At 35.9% G+C, this 5337-nt stretch overlaps 1 pseudogene across 1 annotated transcript; it reads left to right on the forward strand.

The window, feature by feature from the left end:
* Positions 1-194: 194 nt before the first annotated feature.
* LOC101309199 lies at positions 195-4040 on the forward strand (annotated as a pseudogene). Its single transcript, XR_183858.1, has 7 exons — positions 195-284; positions 542-665; positions 2134-2265; positions 2866-2985; positions 3063-3147; positions 3758-3804; positions 3938-4040. The product of XR_183858.1 is annotated as an adenylyl-sulfate kinase, chloroplastic-like (transcript).
* Positions 4041-5337: the final 1297 nt, after the last annotated feature.

A 5337-nucleotide genomic window follows, 5' to 3' on the forward strand; every position in this document is an offset into this window, starting at 1 on the left:
CGTGTTACCAAACACCTCCTTAAATAAAAGAGAGACATGATTAGCGCGACATACCAGGTGGCTTACTACGTCGGCACTATTTAAGAATTTCTCCAACGTTGGTCCTAGTAACCTAGTTGACTAGTTTCCTAACTGCAAAAAAAAAAAAAAAAAAAAAACGACGAAGAGCCAAACGGCAGGCAGCCAGGCACTTCAGTGACTCAGGTGAATGGAAAGTTTTGGTCCAGATTCATTGGCATCCCCAAAAAATGAGCCTTGAAAACAGGGAATACCAATTAAAGAATGTATGTATATTCTTCTTCCCCTTGACTCCAATTGAACATCCCTCCCAAGTGTGTCAAGTCAGGTACCACACCTGGGTTTTCGTTTTCGTTTTTCTTTGACGGGTCATTCATGCTTCTAGTCATCATCACTATGTTGCTGCTGCATTTTCAATTTCTTCATCTATTTGGGCATTCATCGCATTCTGATGCTTCACCAACTATGAAACACTTGTGTTCCTTGCTTCAACTCTCACGCTTGGTTTTATATTTTTCAACAGAATGTCTACTGTGAGCAACTCAACAAATATATTTGGCAAGAATGTCCTGTTGGGAAAGCTGAGAGGCAGAAACTACTCAACCAAAAGGGCTGTGTTATTTGGATTACGGGTCTTAGCGGATCAGGTTCTTATATACAACCGACTGACTTGCATTGCTTCTTTTCACTTTTCTTCCTGTAATGGAACCATGTCTGAACTAATTGCACTTGCACATGAAAACCAATGTTCATTGTTGTAGCCATGGGTTTTGTTTTTAATTCCTGAGAAAGCTATCCCAGTTGTGAGGAATAAGTGGAATTAAGCCTTTATGGTTAAAAAAGGGGAAGGAGTTATGATTCTTACTTATTTTTGATTTATTAGTACAGTTGAGAACTTGAGATGGTACAATATATAAGCTACAAAGTAAGCATTTCCTTGGTCTTTTAGTTTTGTTCTTTACACAGTCATTTGATGCAAGGAAATGACTGAACATGTGAATCTGTAATTGTAGCTGATTAAGAATCTTGAAATGAGATATTGTTAGGAACTCATCTCTGCTCTGGTTCTTAAGTGTTATTGTATATGGAAACATATTTTGTGCTTAAATCTGTAAAAGCTTGTTCAGTTACGGTACATGAATCATTGGAACATTCTTAATGACGGAGAAGAATTCTGACAAAGATAATTCATGACACATCAGACATATTATCATGTGACACATATGAAACTGAGCGACATGGATGTCAGTGTCCAAGGTAACAGATCTGTAATACAGCTAAACTTGTGCATCTTAAATGGTTTTGATTAAAACATAATCCAAATTTGTTTTGGTCTTAAAGATTTATTTATCTGTCCTCCCTCTCTTTTCATCATTGTTCTCTCCTAAATGAAACTGAAAACAAGTACATAATGGAATGTGATCTAGAGGAACTAAGACGAGAGAAACTTTAATAAAAGACCATCCTACATTTTAGTCATTCTAGAATGTGTACTAAAACCAAATTGAGTGCGACTAGCTAGTCTGGAGCTATATACTTTGGTTGGCTTCTGACCTCATTTTACTAGTACATTTGTAGTTTTTTGTGATTCCAGTCTTTGACTGCATTTCTCAAGGACTGGATTAAGTTTGAATTGAAGCTTCCCGTTTCAGCCATGTTAATTGTTAACCGGCTTTGGACCAGCAGAAAGGCCCACGCAGCTGCAGATTGGATTGCAGCCATAGTCTCGTGTGGGTGTGCCCAGATGATTGGATTTCCAATCCTCCTCCCTTCTTCATGAAGATTCTTCTGTTTAATGCTGTTGGACCTCCTACTTAGCAGCTCTGCGTATCTTAGTTTACTTTTTTATGTTGCTTTCTGTTTTCTGCTCTTGTTTCTTTCTTGTTCTGCTATTCAACAACAACAACAACAACAACAAAAAGAACTGTGCTAGCTACAGTATCATAAAATAGAGTCCAGCTGGTGGCACTTATTGAATCCTCTATTTTATTACATATTGAATTATGGACTTCTATGAGTGGGCTTTCCACATGTCCCACATGGGCTAAACATATGATTATCCTCCCCACTCTTAGCCTTTCTAATATGCCTTCTTGAACTCTTTATTGGAATCAGGGAAAAGTACACTGGCATGCTCACTAAGTAGAGAACTGCATTTAAGGGGAAAGCTGTCATATATCCTTGATGGTGATAACCTTCGACATGGTTTCAAAGCAGAAGACAGGACTGAAAATATTCGCAGAGTTGGTAAGTGTCTAAGTAAACATGGATTAACTTAATTTAAGATAAGGCCTAAGGCTTGTACTGATAGAGATGTTGGCCACTCTTTGCAAGTTGATATTTCTAATATCCAATTTATGTATTGGGGTGGGGGCGAGTGTCATGCCTATTCTCGCAGTTAAATTGGAGTTTCAGCTTTTAATGTGCACTCGCCTGTCAATTGGTGTTTGTAAAATAATATGATATATTTAAATTAAAATGATTGCAGTTAAAACTTAAGGATTCTGCAGAACTAACATTTATACGGCCTGCTGCAAAGTATATTTCAGAGGAATTTGGCTTCTCTACTTGGATTTATGTTGCTTGGATTTGCTTGGATGACTTCTAACCATTACATTGAGTACAATCTAAGACCACCATGTCATCCTTACTCCATCTAATGGTTATAAGACATCCAAGCAAATCTAAGCAACTTAAATCCAAGCAGAGAATCCAGATCCATTTCATAGTGGGGAGGTTGTGGTAGAATGGAAGTCATCAGAGTTAGAAGCAGAACATTGGTCAACTTCACCATTACATGAGTTCTCCTTGACTCCATCATGTTTAACCGTCAAGGTTTTACTGTAGGGGAGGTAGCAAAATTGTTTGCGAACGCAGGATTGATCCGTATTGCTAGTCTGATAATCTCCTTATAGGAAAGACAGTGATGCTTGTCGTGCAATGCTATCAGATGCAAATTTTATCGAGGCAAGATGCAAGATTCTACTCTGGTAAATCTTTTTATTTTAGTGAACATGGATCTTCATTTATTTGCATGATCACAGGTTTACATGAACATGCCCGTCGAGTTATGCGAGTCAAGGGATGCAAAAGGTCTTTACTAGCTTGCACGTGAGGGAAAGATTAAATGTGTGCTTCTGAAACATACTTCAAGGAGAGAGAGAGAGACAGAGAGAGAGGGAGAGAGGGAGAGCCATTATTTTTTACTTTCATGTGTTATGCTTGTGTTCTTAAATTAAAAAAAATAATTAGTATTACTATTTTTCTATTCTTCTGATATTCAGGCCTGTTATACCTGAAGGTAGTTTAGCTCATTGCATATATTATGCACTTGAGAGAGAGAGAGCCATTATTTTTTACTTTCATGTGTTATGCATGTGTTCTTAAATTAAAGAAAAAATATTGTATTCATTCTTCTGATATTCAGGCCTGTTATACCTGAAGGTAGTTTAGCTCATTGCATATATTATGCACTTGCAGTAAACCTAAGTTTCTGCCGTAGTAGAAGATAATTAGAAATCATTAATAAATAACCGAAAATATTCATCCCTTGTTCATGTTATAGATTAATAATTTCAAACCAGTATTTTGGAAGGACAGTAGAAACTGTCTTTGTTTAGCAATTACAAAAGTCTTGCTGTTAGTAAACCGTAAATACCAATTCACTCTAATCGCATTCCATATTTTCTTTCTTTCTCTTTTTGCCATCTAGCTTTCAAATAAGCTGTTCAAATTGCAGGTTTTACTGGAATAGATGATCCATATGAACAACCACTAAACTGTGAGGTATGTATTTATTGATGTATAAAAAGCAAATATCGTTCACACATGAATCTTCTATCAGCCTATCAGACATTTGGTTGACTCTATGACATGATAAAATCAATAGCTGGCTGATGAATGACCCTTATGTTGTCAGATAGAAATACAGCAAAATAATGGAGTTTGTCCCATGCCTGCAGACCTGGCAGGCCGGGTAGTGACATACTTGGGAGGAGAAAGGCTTTCTTCAAGTTGAGTGATTCACTGTTCTTCAACTGTCTTTGATCTCTGTTAAAAGCAATTCTTTCAAGTACAGGGTACCCTTGAAAACATAATTGGTTGAATTAACCCTTCTTCAGGACCAGCTGAGTTCTGTGGGCTTGTGGCATGGGGTACTAATTGCCAATGTCTTTCCTTTACGACGATCCATAGGGTCAAATTCCAAGTTCAAATTTAGAATTACACATTCTGTTCTGTACAAAGTAACTCTTGTAGTTTATGATCACTGAAACAGCATCAAAGGTCTGATAGAGGATTTTCCTAATGATCTGTTTATCAGTGACTTTGTACCTAAATTCTAAATCAATTGAATATACTTATCCTATGCCAAGTAGTTTCTAAATGTTGTTGATGACCTATTCTTTAGTGTAATTAGTTTTAGCTCTAATGTTGAACTCGCACAAAAACAAGGAAACGTTTCAGCTAAGAGCATCTTTAGCAGACTCTATTTTGGCTTTTTAGTTATTTTAGAGAGCGTGTTTAGTTTTTTGGGTATTTTAGGAGCTCCAGCAGACCAGTCAAAGTTTAGCTAGGGTGCGTCTATTTTCACTTTCTTAGGCGTAGTTTGGTATAGCTTCGCTTTTAAAAAAATCAGCTTTTATCCGACCTTTTAGATTTTATAGTGTTTGGTAAATGAAAGAAAAACAACTTTTTTTGAAAATTACAAGTCACTGGGAACAGATTTTAGAAGCAACCTGAATGTTACTTTTAAAAGCAGCTGTCAGTAAAAACACTAGAAATTAATAAATTTTATCTTGGTAGCACTTTTAAAACTAATATTTACCAAACACAAAACTGTTTTAATTCATAGCTGATTATTTTTGCAGTATAACAACAACAGTTTTTTTTTTTAAAGTCATAGCAACACCAAACTAGCCCTTAGTTCACCCTACAAATTTTAATATTCCAGTTTTACCCTTAATATAATTCAATAGGAGAATAAAAATTGCAAAACGAAGAAAAGAAAACCTAAACTGAAAAAAAAAAAAATTGAAACACAATGAACTCACAATTGAAACTAAAAAAAAAAACCCAAACTAAAATATGATAATAATATGCAGAATCTCTCTCTCATAACTTGGAAGAGAGACTAAAGATTGAGAAAACCAATGAAATAGTTGTGACTAAGAATTCAAAATACATATTCAAACTTAAAAAAAGAAAAATCTACATACAGATCAACAATATATTCTTTGGAAAGAAAACCAAAATGAATTGGAGAGAGAGAGAGAGAGAGAGAGAGAGAGAGAGAGAGAGAGAGAGAGAGAGAGAGAGAGA

The sequence above is a fragment of the Fragaria vesca genome, linkage group LG1 (assembly GCF_000184155.1).
Source record: "Fragaria vesca subsp. vesca linkage group LG1, FraVesHawaii_1.0, whole genome shotgun sequence".
Classification (NCBI taxonomy): Eukaryota; Viridiplantae; Streptophyta; class Magnoliopsida; order Rosales; family Rosaceae; genus Fragaria; species Fragaria vesca.